This window comes from Puntigrus tetrazona, chromosome 25, assembly GCF_018831695.1.
Source record: "Puntigrus tetrazona isolate hp1 chromosome 25, ASM1883169v1, whole genome shotgun sequence".
NCBI classification, from domain to species: domain Eukaryota; kingdom Metazoa; phylum Chordata; class Actinopteri; order Cypriniformes; family Cyprinidae; genus Puntigrus; species Puntigrus tetrazona.
Genome location: NC_056723.1, coordinates 13,953,050 through 13,974,696, shown reverse-complemented (window position 1 = coordinate 13,974,696; position 21,647 = coordinate 13,953,050). Strand labels below are relative to the sequence as shown.

The 21,647-nt window shown below is 39.0% G+C and overlaps 2 pseudogenes; one reads left to right on the top strand and one right to left on the bottom strand.

Annotated features, from left to right (window-relative positions):
* Positions 1-92: 92 nt before the first annotated feature.
* Positions 93-21,647, bottom strand: part of LOC122330413 — a 194,512-nt pseudogene continuing 172,957 nt past the window's right edge.
* On the top strand, positions 2,754-3,279 carry LOC122330418 (annotated as a pseudogene).

Here is a 21,647-nt window from a genome sequence, read left to right as displayed (position 1 = left end):
TTTACTGCTACTGATGGAGCTTGTGAAAAACATCTGTTAGTTATCAGTCGGACACAAACGGACACAAACGGAGACAAACGGACACAAACGGAGCTTGTTGAGAAGCTTTATTGAATGTTGCAGCAAACACAGCAGATTGAAAGATCAGCCAGTGCTTTGACACTAGAGCTCTCTTTCAGTCTTGAGTTACAGTAAATGACTACAGCTGCAGCACTAGACTCACGTGAATCCTGCCTGACACAGGACACTCAGATACGGCTCATCTTCAGGAGAGAAACATCAGCACTGCGAGCGACTAACAGCGACTCTTGTGGAACGAGACGTCACGAGAAGCTCCATCATGTGTTACTCTGCAGACGTACTTCTCTCCCTTTTCCCAGCGTGCTTTGCTGAGGGTCAGGACGCTACTGCGGCTGTAGAGGCCGTCCCGCTCGCTCTCTGCGCTGGTCACGACCCCCTCGGTGACCTCTGAGTCGTCCAGCGTCCAGCTCACCTGCGCCCCCTGTGGAGAGTAAGAGCTGAGCAGGCAGAGCAGTGCGGCTGAGTCTCCAGAGATCTGCAGAGAAGAGGGCGGCAGCAGAGACACCGAGGGCTTCTCTGTGGGACCAGCTGCAGGAGACAAACACAACACATTCACAAACACACTCTTCTGCAGCGTTCACAGCATTTCTACAGGACTTTCAGCAGCAGACGTGAGGAGCGCAGTCACGATCACCATCTCATCACAGTTCATGTGATAAACACAAACTACACGATCACTGCCTACATTTATATCAAACTTCAGAAAGAAAACTAAACTAAAGCAGGGCACTGACCGCTTCGATTCCAGTAGTTTAGTGTTTTAGGATAAATATTCTGGTCAATGTCGTGACCACAGTTCAGATGAAGTTAAGTTATGTTGTTATTATAATAGAAAACATTAGAAATGAGCTGATATACACACAATATAGAAGTTACAGAATCACTATACATTTTAATTCAATTAGACGTCATAAATAAAACTAAACACACAAGACACCGACTGATTAGTGTTTTTTTTTCTGTTGAATATTTTTTAATTCTTTATAAATGAAATTTAAACAGAGATTTTGTGACTAAAATTATATCACTTTTGTTCGTAATTAGAAAACAACTGAATCAACTGAATTTATAAATTCGTTTTTTTTTCTTTTCTTTCTTTTTGGTTTTTACAAATCGTTCCTGTATTTAAAAGCACTGAATTATAAGAACCAGCGCTAAATAGTCCTCTCATGTTTTATTTTTTTTAAATACAGCTAAAAATGTGACTAATTTAAGATGAAATGTTGTGACACAGTTCAGATGAAGTTAATATTATGTTGCTGAATATATTAGAAAACATTAGAAATGAGCTGATATACACACAATATACAAGTTACAGACTCACTTTATATTTCAATTCTTCAATTCAATCTCATGAATGAAATTAAACACAGAAGACACCGACTGCTTAAATTTCATTAGGTTTTACATCCCAAAGAAAAATCTCTTTTAGATATTTCAACTTTTCAGTTCTTTATAACTAAAATTTAAACAAAGATTTTGTAACTAAAAATAATATATGTTTTTATAATTAGAAAATACAGAATCAACAGAATTTATATATTTTTTTGACAAATCGTTCCTGTTTTTAAAAAGACTGAATTATAAAAACAACGATAGCAAACGAGATTCAGAATCACTGACTGAACTACAGAAAGTAGCTGCTATATATATTCTGATATCAAATCTGTTTATTTTTGTATATCTACAAAAGAAGTTTAGTTACGTATGAACTCAGAGTTAAAACTAATTAAGAAAATAAACCTGTAATAAATATTTTATTCATAAATTGTATGTTTGGAGAATTAAAAAGACTTACCGATCACCAGTTTAGTTCCTCCACCGAAAGTGTACCACAGTGATACGATCTAATGAAAGACTCGTGACAAAACCTCTCTTCACTCGAGTGAACACAAACTCCAGCAGAGACACAAACACTTCAACACACTGAGAGAGAAACACACATCATTAGTGAATATTAATTCACATAAACATGATTACAGTCAAATCTGTACATAAAAATATTTGAAAATGATTATAAATCATTAGTACCTTCATGAAGAGTTAAAATGTGCACTAAATGACCTGAACTGACTCTATTTACACATTTAACTAATCATTTATTCATTATTTATTCATGTTTTTGCAGTAACTTATGTGTCAATATCTTACGTTGAGTTGTGTGTGAGAGAGTGTGTGTGTGTGTGTGTGTGTGTGTGTGTGTGTGTGTGTGTGTGTGTGTGTGAGTGTGTGTGTGTGTCACAAGAACCAATGAAATATCCACAAAAAAGTGTTCCTTTAAAGATTAAACGTTTAAACGATTATGTTGTCACAAAATGATTCCAAAACTGATTCTCAACAGTCATATATTGGTAGAATGTAGAAGATCAGTGTTTGTTATTAGATCTGTGTGCTAACAACATCACAGTCTTTTTTACTCCAGCTTTCAGCCAGAGAAAGATCGTCAGGTGGTGTCCAAACTTCCTCAAACGTTTCGACCCTGAACCACGACGTCTTCAGTTGATGAGTCAGCAGTTAAAGTGCCATCTTCTCCTGACTTCAGCTCAACTCCTCCTGTTTACTCCAAAGACAACAAGATACTCTTTTTCTGCTGCCTCCCCCGACCTCTGAAGATCATTTACATAGAGACACTTTACATGAGAGAGTTTATAGTGCTGTGAGTTTAACACTTCATGACTGAGAGCAGAACACAACACAATCTTCATCATCACACAAGACTCAACTACTACAATGAACAACATCCTCATCCTCATCTGGACTCTGACTCTCTGTATTCAGGGTAAATATTTAACTAAATACTGCACTAAATATCATTACACACATCTTATGAAACAGTCCAATAACCACTGAATGTCTTTTTCAGAGATCTGGGCACAAGTGACAGTGACTCAGAATCCAGAAATAAAATCCATCAAACAAGGAGAAACTGTTACGATCAGCTGTAAAACCAGTCAGCCGATTTCTGACTGTAGTTACTGTGTGTCTTGGTATCAACAGAAACCTGGAGAAACTCCTAAACTCCTCATTTATTACATAAGAAGCCTTTATTCAGGAACTCCATCTAGATTCAGTGGAAGTGGATCAAACTATGGAAGTGATTTCTCTCTGACCATCAGAGGAGTCCAGACTGAAGATACAGGAGATTATTACTGTCAGAGTTATCATGAGATCAACAGTAAAGCTGTGTTCACACAGTGATAAAGAGTCGTACAAAAAGCTGTGAGTCAGAGTGACAGTGACTGCACTGATACAGCTGAGAGATACTGCAGCTGATGATGAGAGGATCACAAACAACACAAACTCACTGAATCAAACTTCAGAGATTTATTTATATGATGTTCTAAGGAGGAAATATACTTATTAACGCAATGTAATATAATTATATAACACTCACTAGATTTGACATTGCCTGAAGAAGAGTGTTAGATTTCCAAGTGTAAAGGTTTTTCCAAGTTCTTGCTTTTCTGAGACATTTATCAATCATTTATTTCACTTTCTAACTAGGATATTCAAATTTTATTCTCTTACTCTTCAGTTATTTATTTATTAGAGTCGTTCAGGATCTCGTGGTCACAGATTCATATTTCATAATCAGATTCATATTCTACTGCAGGACTGATGGAAAATCACCCAGCTCTGCTATAGACTTCTGAACAGTTTGAATGAGCTCACAGTCTACTTTATTAACAGATTTCCACAGATCTCTGAATCCTGTTTCCTTTTCTAACTTCATTGACATTTTATGTCAATCACTACTGATTGTAAAAAATGCTCTTGTGGCTTTAGTGGCAGAAGAAAATAACATTTTAATTAACATCTTAAAAAAATGATCCATTGTCCACTGCATTGCAGTCAAAAGCTGAATTTAAAAATATCACACAAAGAATCAAAATGCATTTCTGGATTGCAGTAACCTGTTATTAAGGAACCTTTTCATGGGTCTGAAGAGGAAAAAAGCTAAATACAGCTGTTAATGGGTTAAGTTTGTCCACGTTCAACTATTCCCAGAAGTAGACTGGATCGCGCTCACGGTGTGGTTTGTGAGAAGGAGCACTCAATGAGAAAAATAAACTGAAACAGTTTTAATATTCTACAAATGAACAAAATAGCAATATAGTTACAAGCAGGCAGGAAAAAAAAACCCCACACGCATTAATGACGATTAAACAGAAGCAAACTGGAACTTAAATACACACAGGAACTGACTAAATTAACAAGACACAGCTGAAGACAATTAGACAATTAATAGAAAGTAGGTCACACTGAACACATGGGAAAAGACAAAACAACAACAAAAGAGTCCACATGTGTGACAACCTAATAGGTACAAAAGTGTATTTTTTTAAAAAGGTACCGCCCAGTGACAGCTTTTGTACCTTTATGTCTGAGTGTGTTTGAAATACAAATAGATAAAAACAGCAGGTTTGAAATGATATGACATTTTTTGTATAGCATAGCAGACCAAAGAGTGAATGTAGGATATGCCCAACATAACAATTACATTGACCTCATTGTTTCAATTTTAGATTAGAGTTCAAAAGTAAAATATTATAAATGTGATTTTTAAATACGTTTTTGTTTACATATACTTGATACAGATACTAAAGTTCAATCAGAATAAACTCAAGTGTGAAACTGACATTGTTATTGTGTAAATTTCTCAAATCAAGGAAATCAATCAACCTGAGGAAACCTTCAAATATGCAAACAACACTGAAGACTTGTGTTTTGTGAAAAAAAAATCACTCTTTATTCCAAAATATTTTTACATTGTTTATTTTCAGTTGTTGGTTTTATTGCTGGAAAATGATACTGATATGGACCGGGATCATGGCTGTAGACTGGAGCTGGACCTGTCCTGAATCAATGAGGCTCGCAGACTGATGATACATGGAGCCCACGACTGATCTAAATGATCCAGATAAAGATCTGTTACCTCTTCTCAATTGCCCTGTGTATCATCAGCCTTGGGCTACAGCTCTGACATTGTTCTTGTGGTCGTTAAAATAACCAGAAGCAGCGTTATTTGACATTACGTTAGATCATGCTCTATTTACTTCATTAAGTTAAGGTTACATCAGACTTGTCTTACACTGGTAACGTTCATTTTAGACTCCACACTGACTCAACCAATCATTTCTTATATAAACTTGCCTTATACACAGAGGCATTGTCATGTTAGAGTCCTGTCCAAAAATTTGTATCCACAATTCCCTAGAACATCATTGTATTATTTAACATTACGATTTGCACTCATGGATGTTATAATAATAAATACATACTTAATAATAAACTTAATAATAAAATTGATAATAAATTAAAGTAGTTCAACCTGTTTATTGGAAGGGGGAGACCCAATACTTTTGCCAATATAGAGTATAAAGATACATTTACGTTTGTGTTTACATGCATTTACTTCAGTGTTTTATCTGTCTTTATCTCTTTAGACTGCTTTTAGACACATTAAATATTATTTTGTCGGCATGTTACTGTTTACTGCAATAAGTACTGCAGGACTTTACCTGCACTCTACAGAACTTACCTGCATTCTAAAACACTTACTTGTGCTCAACAAACATTACCTGTACTCTACAACACTTACCTTTATTCAACAAACCTTACCTGTATTCTGCAAGACTTGCCTTTAGTCAACAAACCGTACCTGTACTCTAAAACGCTTACCTGTATTTAACAAACCTTACCTGTACTCTACAGGACTTACCTTCATTCAACAAAGCTTACCTATATTCTACAGGACTTACCTGTACTGTACAACACTTACCTTTACTCAACAGACCTAATCTGTACTCTAAAATGCTTACCTGTGTTTAACAAACCTTACCTGTATTGTACAGGACTTACCTTTATTCCGCAGGACTTACCATTAGTCAACAAACTGTACCTGTACTCTAAAACACTTACCTGTTTTTAACAAACCTTACATGTACTCTACAGGACTTACCTTTAGTCAACAAACCTTACTCGTATTTTACAGGTCTTACCTTCATTCAACAAACCTTACCTGTATTCTACAGGACTTACCTGTACTGTACAACACTTACCTTTACTCAACAGACCTAATCTGTACTCTAAAATGCTTACCTGTGTTTAACAAACCTTACCTGTATTGTACAGGACTGACCTTTAGTCAACAAACCTAATCTGTACTCTGAAACACTTACTTTTATTCAACAAACCTTACCTTTATTCTGCAGGACTGACCTTTAGTCAACAAACCTAATCTGTATTCTAGAGGACTTATCTTTACTCAACAGACCTTACTTGTACTCTAAAACACTAACCTTTAGTCAAGAAACCTTACCTGTATTCTGCAGGACTTACCTTTAATCAACAAACCTTACCTATATGTTACAGGATTATCCTTTAGTCAACAGACCTAATCTGTACTCTAAAACACTTACCTTTAGTCAATAAACCTTACCTGTATTCTGCAGGACTTACCTTTAGTCAACAAACTGTATGTGTATTCTACAGGACTTACCTGTTTTCTAAATCACTTACCTTCATTCACCAAACCTTACTTACCTTTACTCAACTAACCTTACTTATTTTTACAGGACTCACCTTTAGTCAACAGACCTAATCTGTATTTTACAATGCTTTCCTTTAATCAACAGAATTTACTTGTACTTTAAAACACTTACCTTCATTTAACAAACCTTACCTGTACTCTACAGGACTTACCTTTAGTCAACAAACTGTATCTGTACTCTAAAACACTTTCCTTTATTCAACAAACTTTACCTGTATTCTGCAGGACTTTCCTTCATTCAACAAACCTTACCTGTATTCTGTAGGACTTACCTTTAATCAACAAACCTTACTTATATGTTACAGGACTAACCTTTAGTCAACAAACCTAATCTGTACTCTAAAACACTTACCTTTAGTCAATAAACCTTACCTGTATTCTTCAGGACTTACCTGTTTTCTAAATCACTTACCTTCATTCACCAAACCTTACATGTATTCAACAGGACTTACCTTTAGTCAACAAACTGTACCTGTACTCAAAAACATTTACCTACACTCAACAAACTTTACCTGTATTCTGCAGTACCTACCTTTAATTAACAAACCTTGCTTGTATTCTACAGGACTTACCTTTAAATCAACAAAATGTACCTGGACTCTAAAACAAATACTTTTAGTCAATAAACCTTTCCTGCACTCTACATTTACATTTAGTCATTTAAATGCACTTACAAAAACACTCAACAAACCTTAACTGTATTTTACAACACTTTATTTAACAAACCTAACCTGTTTTCTGCAAGACCTACCTTTATTCAACAAACCTTACCTGTGTTCTAGAGGACTTACCTTTACTCAACAGACCTTCCTTGTGCTCTAAAACACTTACCTTTAATTAAGAAACCTTACCTGTATTCTACAGGACTTACCTTTATTCTGCAGGACTTACCTTTAACCAACAAACCTTACTTATACTTTTACAGGACTTACCTTTAGTTAACAGATCTAATTTGTACTCTAAAACACTTACTTTTATTCAAGAAACATACCTGTATTCTACAGGACTTACCTTTATTCTGCAGGACTTACCTTTAGTCTACAAACCTTACCTTTATTCTACAGAACTTACTTTTTTTTCTAAATCATTTACCTTCATTCAACAAACCTTACCTGTGCTCTACTGGACTTACCTTTATTCAGCAAACCTTACCTGTATTCTAGAGGACTTACCTTTACTCAACAGACCTTCCTTGTGCTCTAAAACACTTACCTTTAATTAAGAAACCTTACCTGTATTCTACAGGACTTACCATTATTCTGAAGGGACTTACCTTTAACCAACAAACCTTACTTATACTTTACAGGACTTACCTTTAGTCAACAAACTGTACTTGTACTCTAAAACACTTACCTGTTTTTACTAAACCTTAGCTGTATTCTACAGGACTTACCTTTAGTCAACAAACCTTACCTGTATTTTACAGGACTTACCTTTATTCTGCAGGACTGACCTTTAGTTAACAAACTGTACCTGTACTCTACAACACTTACCTTTATTCAACAAACCTTAACTGTATTCTACAGGACTTACGTTTAGTCAACAAACCTTACCTGTATTTTACAGGACTTACCTTTATTCTGTAGGATTGACCTTTAGTTAACAAACTGTACCTGTACTCTAAAACACTTACCTTTAGTCAACATACCTTACCTGTATTCTACAGGACTTACCTGTTTTCTAAATCACTTACCTTCATTCAACAAACCTTACCTGTATTCTGCAGGACTTACCTTTAGTCAACTAACCTTACTTATAATTTACAGGACTTACTTACCTTTAGTCAAAAAACCTTATTACCTTATTACCTTTATTATGCAGGACTGTACTGCAGGACTGTAAAAACTGTACCTGTACTCTAAAACACTCACCTGTATTTAACAAACCTTACCTGTGCTCTACAGGACTTACCTTTAGTCAATAACTGTACTTGTACTCTAAAACACTTACCTGTATTTAACAAACCTTACCTGTGCTCTACAGGACTTAACTGTATTCTACAACACTTATCTTTAGTCAACAAACCTTACCTGTATGTGTAACGCCCTGGAAAAAGCAGGGGAAAATAACCACGAGTGTTACGACGATGTTTCTTGATGAAGACTTTTACTCATATCGTACACAATCACATTACATTTCACAAATCAATGAAAGCATGAAAGCAAATCCGTCACCGTATGGATATACAGCGTTTGCATAAAACAGACAAACCCATTTTTATATGCAAACTGTTCCATACATTTGTAATTGTTTGTAATTGTAGTAAAATAAAGTAACTTAAAGTAATAACTGTATAATCTCTTATACAACTCATAACAATTATCAAATGTATAACTGAATGTAACACAAAAATATGTGCATCTCACTAGATTTGTGAGAAGGGAAATCACCTTGCATCCATGTGCTGCACACCGCGGCCATGTGTCTCCACACTTAGCAAGCAGCACTATTGCAGCGAATATCACACTCTTTCAACTACTAACATACCGGTTCATACTCTTGGCATGCATTATAAAAACACACAGTTATGAGTTTACACATATATCACAGTAATAACTGTAAAAAGCAGGGGAAAATAACACAACACTTCCTCAGCAGGCTCTGAGTCGCATGAGGAAGTTCTCACGATACTCCCCACAAAGGTATATTACCACACCCAATCAATTGCTCCCAGAAAAATGGATGCTTTCACTTGGCAATCGCTGCCAAAACAATCCGGCACCTACACCATTATTTTCCCGACGCTCACACACACACCCCGAAAGAGCCGTCTGTGTTAGATAAACTACTGAATGGAATGAAATATATATCGAACCAAACCAAATATATTTCCATTTGAACAGAACCGTTACAATGGCAAACTTGAACCATTTTAGACCCATACCATTTAAAGTGAACAAGCCCCCAAATACTAATTTATACTACCTGTTACATATGCTAAAGAACTTATCTGTACTCTATAAGACTTACCTGTACTGTACAACACTAACCTTTATTCAACAAACATTACCTGTATTCTACAGGACCTAACTGTATTCTATAACACTTACCTTTATTCTACAAACCTTACCTGTATTCTACAAACCTTACCTGTATTCTACAGGACTTAACTGCATTATACAACACTTACCTCTAGTCAAGAAACCTTACCTGTACTCTACAACATATACCTATAGTAATAACATAATTCTAGAACAGGTTTTTGACGTTTGCTTTTGTACTGCAATACCTTTTTCAAATAATTTTTCTTAAATAATGACCCCAAAACACTTTTGCGCGTTTACTGTTTGATGTTAATGGAAAGAAGCTAAGCCCTAATTTGTGTTTCCATCTTACTGCAGATGTATTTTTATCACAACCTATATTACATTTGAATTTATTCAGCCATGTAAGAAGCACCACAAAGTTTTGAATAAGGGAAAAATGAAATAAAAATGTGTATTAAAATCGCAAATAGCAGTAGTTAATGTATGTTGCGTGTTCGGGTTTCATAAAGGGATATTCACAACACTAATAAATGTGATTTGGCTCTAATTCAGTTCACGTAAACACCGTTAAGGATTAAGATGACTCATATGCAAATTAAGTCAATAAAGCAATATAAAAACATAAGTTTATCGTGGACTCACCAGCAGATCAGATGTGATACCGATGCGAGACTGAAGCAGCACAAGTTTAATCTTCGACATTCTTTTCAAACATCTACTGTGACGACATAAGCGCCTCAAAGAACGCTCGCGCCACACGTTCTAATTCTTTTTATTAGTCTATAGAGCCATTCATTTAACAGCAGCGAGAAAGACCAACAAAAACACTTCCTGTTCCCCGCAAGTATAAAAGACCCGTTACAAAATAATGAGATCAACTAAAATAGAGTATCCTGTTCAGTAAATTGGAGAATAAAGAATATATGCGTGTTATAGGTTCCTGTTAATGATTTTATGATATTTGTCATTTTAAAATGTAATGTTAATGATTTAGAAATGGCCTGTTTTATGATCCTATAGGCTATGTAGATACCTGATGTGTTTTAATAGAATTATTTCGAAGCTACATCCACAAGTCATTACAACAAATGGAGTTTCTGAGTGAATCTGTAGTACATTTTACATAGACTGATTTTAATATGAAATGCAAATGTCCATATATGTTGTTTTATGGCAAATACTTTCAGATAAATGTATTAGCTCTATATTCATTCGTGTTAATTTCCAACAATGCATTACGTAACTCTACTAAAATGAATATTAACCGCAAAAATGACAATATAAAATGTCCACTAGATGACAGAGTACAAAAGGTCTCTGGTGGTCACCATCACAAACCACAACACAGACATAAACAAGGTGTGTGTCTTTCAAAGTCAATTCATTTTCATTGTGTTTAGTATTTAGTATAAGAGCGAGGATCCTTAGAGACAAGTCAATAAATCAAGCAATTTCCACAATTACAAGCAGAAAACTCTTGTTGAGCTCCATTGTGTTTTAATGCAGCTCACTTTATTTTATTTATTTTTTAATGCACACTGGTTTGATCATATCAGCAAATTTCACTATAGGGACATTTACAGACAAAATAGCTTACACGCCATATTAAAAGAAACAATAGCTTACCAAATAATAATACAATTTATGCTCATTTAACAGATTGTCACCAGACAAGAATATCTGACTTCTTTTTAGTCCTTCCCAATTTTATGACCAATGTTGTTTTTGTTGCTGCACTGTGAAATATGCTTTTCCTACATACATTTTTTCTGTTTTTAAAAATTATTGCTTCATTTTAGGAAAAGTGAGTCAAAATTAAGTGAGAGATTTTGCTTTGAAAGCTTTGTCAGTAAACTTACAGTCCTCTAATTTAAGAATTTTTAATATATTTTGGCTGAAAAGATTAGAAACAGTCTAACTAAGACTATATATATATAAATACAGAAATATTAAAATAACTAGTTCCAGAATGAGTATTTTACAATCGAAACTAAAACATAGAATCATACGAATTGATTCGTTCATAAGACTGATTCATTCAGGAGTCTTTTCTTAATGAGTGTCTAACTGAATCATTGACTCGTTCGTTTAAAAACGCATATTCATGCATAAACAAAACTCATTTAAAACTATTTTCTTTGAGGAAACAGAGCAAAATCATGAAAAAGCGTTGCAGTCAGACAATGTAAGTCATTTAATATCAGCGTCGTTTATTGAACTGTTGAATGAAATCTTGCAAATTAAACGCCCTTAATATTCATTAAAAGCTGTTTTTAAAATAGTTAAATAATTAAAGTGTTCAGGTGAAACAATCTATTATAATTATTACATTTAAAATAGAAATGAATAATTGCATAAATATTCAACTCGTGCTGACATGCACGCGCTGATGCGGAACTGACGTAAGCGCCGGCGTGAATCGCTTCTTTGTTGCTATAGCGACGCGCGTGTTATGAGTTCTGACTGAATATATAAACACTCCGAACCCATCGCTATCTGTTGGTTGTGAGACGAGGAGACATTTGAGTATTTTCTGATCAGATCTTGTTGCTTTCTGAAGCTCATCGGAGGATTCCAGAAGAAGACTTTTATTTCAGATGGAGATCAGCGGATTTTCTTGGAGAAGAGTTTTAAACTGTTATTTGTTCTATAACTGAACTTATTTCTGCACTTGTGTCTTGCATTGTTATTGTATTTCATTTTATTCTATTCATTTTCTTTCTTTCTCCTATTTTCTTTTTTGAGGAGTTTGGAGGAGGTCGTCAATGGCTCACTCGGACAAAAGAGCGCAGGTATGTTTTTAATGGATTATTTTAGGATATTTATTATTGGTATGTGCATTGTTTGACAGCTTGATCATCCTGTTATATTTAAGTTAAGTGATGTGTATCTTGTTCCACGTGACAGATAAACTGTGTGTTTTGATTAATGTTTTGATATGTTTTGATTATTGACTGTTAATAAAACAGTATGAAGTATTGTAAGTGTGTAATATTTCAGCCTCGGGCCGCTCCAGATCCAGGAGCGCTGGTATCTCTCAGACGGCTGCTCAGGAGGATGGGAGACGAGGCTCTGGTGATCGTGACCCAGAGCAGCCCCTGAGCCAAGAGCTACCAGGATACATCGCACCTCTGCCTTCTGACCTGGCTGTTTCTGTGTCCACAGATCAGCCTCACAGGAAGAGGAAGCGGCAGAGCGGCGGCCGGGAGGTTGAAGGGCCGTCCACCTCCAACACAAGACCAGCCAAACGCTCCCGCAGAGGTCAGGATTATCAAAGATGTCATGACTCGGTTATTAATAGAAAATGTTCCGCTTATACATTTCTTGTGCGTTTCAGAAAGCGTAAGCCAAGGGCCCATTGCTGGGCCGAGGTGGATCGGCTCGGTGCATGCTGGGATCACGAGGTCCGACAGACTGCCAGTAAGACATTTCCTTCCCTGCTTCATTCAAACAGCTTTTTAGAAATGGCGATATCAGTGAATGCGTGATTTCCTGCGGTTTATCTGTTCACAGGTTGCCATCAAATGCGTTTGCAAAAGCAGGGCGCCTGAGGCGCTGAGCGTGGTGAGTTGAAGGTGAATCTGTTGTGAATCTGCATTCAGCTCTGGATGTAACGGATCTTTGGTCTCTGCAGGAAGGTCAGGGTCTGCTGCCGCTGGAGGTGGCGTTGATGACCCTGGTCAATTCGGCTCCTGCCTGCCCAAACGTCCTGCAGCTGCTGGAGTGGTTCGACCATCGCAGACGCCACACCATGATCCTGGAGCGTCCGTTCCTTGCAAAGATCTCCAGAGTTTCTGCGAGGAGAACGGATGTCTGGAGAGACTCTGGCCAAAAAGTCCTGCTGCAGCTGATCACGGCGCTGAAACACTGCGAGCCGAGGAGTCCTGCACGGGGCGTCAAACCTGAGAACCTTCTGATCTCCACTGGAGTCCCACGACATCAAGCTGCTGGACTTCGGCTGTGGAGATCTGCTGCAAGACTCGGCCTACCAACAATTTGCAGGTTGCTTTGATCTCACTGCAGTCATGTGTTTGTGAACACCAAAGGGAAGATTTTGATCGGACGTTTGTGGTCTTGTTGTGTTTCTCAGGCACTCTTGAATACGCCCCTCCTGAGTGGTTTCGCAGCACCGCTATCCACGCAGGACCGGCTCGGTTTGGTCAGTCGGGGTGACGCTCTACAGCATCCTGTGCGGCTGTTTCCCCTTCAGAGGAGCACGCAGGGTCACCTCCAAAAGCAGGCTGACCTTCCCTAGAGAGCTGTCTACAGGCAAGAGACGGACATCACAGCCAGATCCAGGTGAAGCGTGTGCTTTTGTGTTGCTGAAAGGCTGTGTTGTGTGTAACAGAGTGCCGTCAGCTGATTCGCTGGTGTCTCCGTGCGCCGGCATCAGACCGGCCCAGTTTAGAGGACATTGAGAGCCACCCCTGGTTAAACTGAACAGGTGTAAGACCAGTGACACACACTTTCTGAATCACAGCAGTAGCGGCTGGATTGTGTCGTTGGGATCAGTCTGGATCAATGCTTTCGACTGTTTGTATAGGAGAGCAGAAGTGAGACAGGAAGTGCAGAGAACTGCTTCCTGGTCATCTTCAGTCCGTGAGGAGCTCTGTGTGGATCCTGGAGGAGCTGAACACACAGCACCAGCAGAAACCAGAGCTAGAAATCAGATAGAGAGTAGAGAAAGGGAGAAATGGGACATTGTGTAAATAAGAGGAACAGACCGAGGCACTAGACACTAAATTGTACATATAATTCATATTTATTAATGTTTAGATGTAATAGATTTTTAGTTGGTTTTGCTTGTGGTTTTATAAATTCATTGAATCATATAAAGAAATGTAATTTCAATTATACATTTAGTGTAAATATATTTGAATAAAGCGTGTACATTTGCAGATGATTGCAGTGTGTCTTTTAGTGGACAGAGGGTTAATGTGTGTATTTGTTTGTTATGTTACACTTTAAGTGATACATTCTGCTATTTCTAAGGATTAGGATAAAACATGAACACAGTGAATTATGATAATACTGTATATTATACCTTTTTAGTGCAAATACACTCTTAAAAATAAAAGGTACAAAGTTGTCACTGGGGCGGTAGATTTTTAAAAGGGACATATTTGTACCTAAAGGGTCCATTTTTTGAGCCTAATGGGTACAAAAGTGTATTTTTTAAAAAGGTACCCGCCCAGTGACAGCTTTTGTACCTTTATTTCTGAGTATGTATAAAATACAAATAGAAAAAAGGTTTGAAATGATCTGACATTATTTGCTCATTTAGCAATAAACTGCGTAACTCCTGAAGTTTTGAAGTTTCTTTTGAAACACTTCAATCAATAAATGTGTGATGCTGGCCTCACAAAGAAAGTCAGAAAGTAACCTTACCCCTGACTTGTTAAACTCTCATTAAACCCACTTGTTAAAACCCTTTACAGCAAGAATCCCATTTCAGAGCTCAAGAAATTACTAAATATATTTTTGTGTTAATATCAGGCAATTGTTTTGGACTTCATCACAATTCTGGTTTAGATGCATGTGTCAGTGTTGTGAGGAAGTCACTGTGCAAAAGTTTATGGAGAAAATGATATGGCAATATATCTCTCGCTCTTTATGTACGGTCAGTTTAATTCTGTCAGCTTCCCTGAAAAAAAGAAAGAGTAAAGAAAGGAATAAAAGAAGGACAGAAAGAGAGAGAGAGAGAATCTTCAGCTGTCGGAAGGGAAGTACAGATAAAAAACTTCAATAAAACTGACAATTGAGACAATATCACACTGAAATGTAATGATGACACACTCAGCTTGTCGTTAGGCTCCACTCACATTCATGTCAATTGTTGCTCCGTTACAGGACCAGTGTTATGAGGTTATGACCGGCAGCTTTCAGTCTGTCCTTCACAGCCGTCCTCTTTGCTGCTGTGTCCAAGAAAGACCCTGATTCCAGACCAGAATCACTGATGTCAGGTACTGAGATATACATATATATATATATAGTCATTTTCAAAGAAGCGTGTCTGAACTGGTTTGGTAAATGAGAACTGAGAACAAGTGTAAAAACTTCAACACATGTGAGTTATTAAATAAATGAATCTACTTTTCTTTAGTATGGATGCATTAAACTGAACAAAAGTGACTATAAAGACATGCAAAGTGTTACAAAATCTTTCTTTGTTAAATAACTCCACCCTCCGAGGTTTTGATTTGAGCCCTCCTTGCTGTGTGTTTCTTCACCCTGTCACACTTGTGGAGAATGCGGACAAGAGTGTGAAGAAACACCGGCAAGTGATCTCATCTTCACCCCCTTGTTTTTTTTTCTCTCCCCTTTAGTTTACACGCTTGGCATAGCGCTCCTCCCCGCCATGGAAGAACTGCTACAACGGCTCACCGAGATCAGCGTCCATCAGCAACAAATCGTTGAGCATCTGGCAACCTCGACAGGGCGAAACGGGCTCAGGAGCTCGCTGCCCCACGTCCGCCGCCCAACGCATACCGCTGCCTGACCCCGAGCCCAAGCCAAAAATGCTGCCAAAAATGTCCGCACATGACGCATCCCGAGGCATTCCTGCAAATGTTCGAGACAACTGCCAATGCAGAAGGTTGGCACCCTGAGGAGTGAGCACGGATACTGGCCCCTGTTAACCGGTGAGGCACAGCGTGCAAATTTCTCCCTTTTCGGCGAGGCGGCAGAGAGCTAACTAGAAGTACCCCAAGAGATTCTCTCCTGGCTCAGCCTTTCACCCATTTTCCACAGCTGGGAGTACAACCCACACCTCCCCGCCCGAGCGCAAGCGGGCAAACTCGCGCGCCTCACCCACTGGCTCCTCGATGTGACCCCAATGGTGGGTCAGGTGGCGGAGCAGGTCATTCCTGAGAGCCCTTCTCCGCTTACACAGACAAGCTGTCAGGATGAGGAACCCAGCTACCACCATGGAGCTCGTTGAGGCGGTGGAGGTGGCGGACGCGGCCCAACATCAGGAGTCTGAGGAGCGAGCGCCTCTTTTCCCCAGGGGGTGGTCCAGGAGCGACGGGCGCCGGAGGGCACGCCACGACCAGTCAACAGGCCAGCGGTTCCCTCTGCTCACAATGAGCCGATTTCAATGGAAGATCCGGAACCCCCTGCACGCGCGTGGCTGGCTGGCTGGCTGGCTGCATCGTCCACCACGAGCCGCGCAAGGAAACCCCAGAAGCTAGGGTTAAGGTGAACTGGCAGCCGGCAGCCCATCGCACCGTCGTAGAGCATGTCAAGGAGATGAGGGAACGGATAGGCCGCGTCATGCCGTTAGTCTGGGACCACCTGTGCAAGGCTCAGCAGGCCCAACAGCGGCACTACAACTGGGCAGCCCAACCACGGGAATTCCAGCCTGGTGACAAGGTCATGGTCCTCGTTCCTACGGCTGCGTGCAAGTTCTTAGCGAACTGGCTGGGACCCTACACTGTGGTGGAAAGAATCAGCCTGGTCACATACAGACTGCACCTGCCCGACCGCCAAAGACCTGACCAGCTGTACCATGTCAACTTCTTTAAAATATAGAAAGGGGAACTAGGGCCAAGTCTCCGACCTTGTCGGTTGTTGACACCAACTGCGGACACTGGCAGTAGTGTCCCTAGCAGCGAGGAACATGTGCACCCGCTCGTCACAGGCTGATCGGTCCCAGCTGCCCCAATCAGCAAAACGGCATAAGAAAGCCATGCGGCATGCTGACGGGGAGCATTTCGCCTCCATGAACACCGACACTAACCGCTCTTCTTTTACTCCCCACAGAAAGCAGCGTTTAGCCCGATCAGCCTAAACCACACGGCACTGTCTGACTGACGACCGGGAAATAAGTGTTAGAGGACCCGCTGACCCTTGCGCCCCGGACCAGAGAGAGGAGCGCGTGCGGCCGCCGTACTCCACCCCTTACCTGGACCCTTCCCCCTGGAACACTACACGACCTGCTCTTTCCTTGCAGCATGATGAGGACACCAGTTCCCCTGTTTATTGTGGGCACTTTTCCCCAGGTTTCTCCTTTACCTCCCTTTTGCCTCCTTGCCTGCTTTGCCTCCGAAGCTCAGATCGCAAGTCACTTTATTTATAGAGAAAAAGGACAGGGCAAGATAAGTAAAAGCAACTGGCAAAACAAAGACTCCAGACATGTTCATCACATATCTTTTTGGGCGTCAGAATCTTCATTCCTTCAGATTCCCCTGTGCCCATACCAGTCTAAGATACTATATAGAGGCCATGTCATGTCATGACCTAGAACAAAAGTGTTATACCAGATGGAAGCTGAAACCTGAAAGGTCAAAGTTGCAAAATGTCAATACACAGCTTCAACATCAATGCACAACTCCAACAGTTCTCAGTAGAGTCAGTCTCAAGAAGTCGACCTTTCCGTCTCTCCATGAGATCTGTCAGATCTAAATGTACTCTGGTGAACGTGTACAAAGCTTTCTCAGTCATGTCTTTTTACTGTTTCTTTCACATTCGTGTCAACTGTTGCTCTTTCACAAGAGTTACGAGTTTATCAATCAATCAATAAATCAATAATTTTTATTTATATAGTGCTTTTAACATCACAGGTTGCATCAAAGCACTGAACAGTATAAAGCAGAAGAATACAATGATAGGGATGTAACACTGTAAGGAAACCTGCATGAAATCATAAAAGAAAAGGTTCTAAAATCAAGTCCAGCATTTTACAGTTTTTCTCAATTGCTTAAACACATTTCTTGAAACTATGCCTCGTATTCTCAAAACAGTAAACACAAATCCATAACGTCTCACCCAATTTCCCAAACATCCTATTTTCAGGTCAAAATGAAGCTCTACACTCAAAACCGTTCACTCTTGCTGAAAAATCAAAAATTTGCCTTCAGACATCACACACAAGGCCTCAAAACACTCACACTACAACATAGTCTTACACACTGGTGCAATAAATTAAAAACAATATTTCCAAAACTGGGAAGTTATGTTGCTTGTGGTTCTTCCCCTCAAAAACATTTTCACATGATGAACAAAAAAGACGCAACCAATGTACACTGGCAAATTTTTATTCATGTACTATACAGTACAACACATACACAAAAATTATTCCACCTCAGCATCCTGTCTTTGGTCTGGGTCAGGCCAGAGAATCTCATCTACGCTCACAGGCTATATTGGCCCCTAGCCAGGCAGCGGGGTAAAATCCTCTTGCATGCCTGATCCACCCCTGACATGCAACTACTGATATGTTTAGGCAGGCTTCTTTCATGTCCTGGAGGAGGTGAGCACATATACAAGGTTTTCAGTCATACACTTTCCACTGCCTTGCAGAAAAAAACTCTATCGTGTTTATAAAGGGAGAGTATGCAGACAGAAAGATGTTAGAAAACCTTGGGTTATTGGTAAACCAGTCACAAACCAGAACAGTATGATGGAACCTGATATTATCCCAAACAACAACGTAGTGAGGTTTTCTGGCTGTGCTGGTTCTCTTGAGGTCCATCTGGAACATATGCTTTCTTAGACCATCAAGGAAAGCAAGGAGTATCATGTTATAGGGTCCTAGAATGGCATGGCGGTGGAGTACCCTCGTTGGCTGATGGCTGCGCACATAGTGACATTCCCTCCACGCTGACCAGGGACATTTACAATAGCCCGATGACCAATTCTGTTCCTCCCTCTTCTCCTCCTTTTGGTCAGGTTAAAACCTGCCTCATCCACAAAGATCATTTCATGGGGAACAGGCCATCCTTCAATCTCAAACATTCTCTGCAAAACACAAAGAACACAGTAGAGTAAATCACTACCCTGAACCACAGTTCAAGAGGGCACAAATGGCAGCATAAACTGCTATGCTGTGATGGAACACAATACTTCATACAAAATCAAAACTCATGCCTGAACATATTCCACTCGTTGGTTTTTCACTCTGTCAGAGTTTCGTTCGAAGGGACGCAGTACACCCGTTTCATCCGAATTGGTTCTTTCGGAGGATGCGCGATCAATTGTGGAGAGGCTGATGGCATTTATCCTCGAAAATGATGATCATCCTCAATCACTCTCCTTTGAATCTCTCAGGTGGATTACATTGTTGGCAATACCATGTTCACAAGCTCCTCTCTTGCTCCTCTGACAAAAGCCTTAGCCTGCCTCCACCAGGTGGTCGTCTCTGTGTCCTGCAAAAATAGAAGCACTTATTATAACTGTAACTGTCCCACATCCTTTTACAGGAAAAAATGGAAACATACAGAAACTCTGTATGCAAGGCAATTTGATGCATTTTCTTTATTACAGTAGCATAGTACAACAGTGTATGTGTTGTCACAGCATGAGTTCAGCACTCAAAAGTTACTGTACAGAGCAGTCTTACTGCAACAACATCTACCTGTTTTCCTCCCTGAAGGTTCTGATGATGGAGGCAACAGTGAAGCGACTCAAATTTGGCTGTACTCGTTTGCCCAGCCTCCTCATAGTCATACCATGGACAAGAACATGGTCAACTATAGTGGCTCGAATTTCATCCGAGACTGCTTGTCTCCTTGCCCTTGCTCTTCCCTTCCTTGTTGTCCTCCTCCTCCTCCTCCTTCACCACGTCCTCCTCCTCTCCTCTCCTCCTTCACCAACGTTCTCTACCTCTACCTCTACTTCTACTTCTTCCTCCTCTTCCTCCACTCTGGTGTCCCTGACCTCTTCCATTACGTCTCTTTGGATCCATTGATTCAAACCTGAATAAGTTGACTTTGGCCCTTTTATCTATCCATCGAAGGTTCTGATTGGTGTGTGATAAATTTTGACTCTAGTGTTTCCACTTGGTTAATTGTGTGCTAATTGAGCTCAAGCTGTGCTGTGTTAAGTTAACATTATTGAATGCTAGTGCTTTCTAAATGACCACATGGTTGTAAGCACTGAGAAATGTAGGGATTTGTGTGTAGAGTTTTGCAGTAACAGTTCACCAAATATAACTCATGTGTCAAAGCAGGAATAGTGTTTATAGTTTAGGGAAATGGGTGTGCTTTTTCAAAAATGGCGTTATAGTTTTGAAATTTTTAGTTCAAAAGACTGGTTATAGTGTTTTAGCAATTGAGAAAAACTGTAATAACACAAATTAATAAATGTGTGCTAATAAATGTATTGTCTATTAACAGAAACATCAGCTCCGGGGCAGAATACGTGTGCTGTAATGTTTTTATGCAAGTGACTAGGGTTCAAACCTGACCATTTTTTCCTCCCTTTTTATATCTCATTAAAAAAAGAGAATTAATCAAAATGTACTGGATAGGGTCAGGAGTAGGGATGGCTTTATTGTCCCATTCACAGTGTAAAATATAAAAGAATTACTTGAAAAAATTACTTTGTTGATCTATAATTGATTCTATAAGTTGATCTTTATAGTAATGACAAAAAGGCCACATAAAATGATTTTCCATATAAAAATGTCATTGTTTCAGTGTAAAATTAACGTTGAATCTTTGAATCAATATTGTCTGTTTATTCAAACATTGAAAATGCTGTTGTTGATGATAATGTTGGAAAAATCTAAATATTAAAGCATTCTAAATTCTCTAAATTCTCAAAACTTTTTTTCTTCTTTTTTTTGTACATATATTGCAATTAATATAACAAACTATAATCATTTAAACTGATTTATCAGTTACTTAATTAGCAGAGATAGCAGCTCAAGCTAAACCCCGCCCACTTCTTTACATCATCAGACATGCTTCATGCTCTGAGAGTGTTTATAGTGCTGTGAGTTTAACACTTCATGACTGAGAGCAGAACACAACACAATCTTCATCATCACACAAGACTCACTTTACTACAATGAACACCATCCTCATCCTCCTCATCTGGACTCCCTCACGCTTTTGCTCAAGGTTTGTGTGGATAAAACATGATTATTATTATTCATTCTTTTGAAATGTGAAATGTACATCAAATATTTAAATGTTATTTTGTTTTCTCTTTCAGAGTGTAGAGGACAGATCACTGTAACTCAGAGTCCATCATTAATAACAACAACTCGAGGACAAGACGTCACAATAAACTGTAAAACCAGC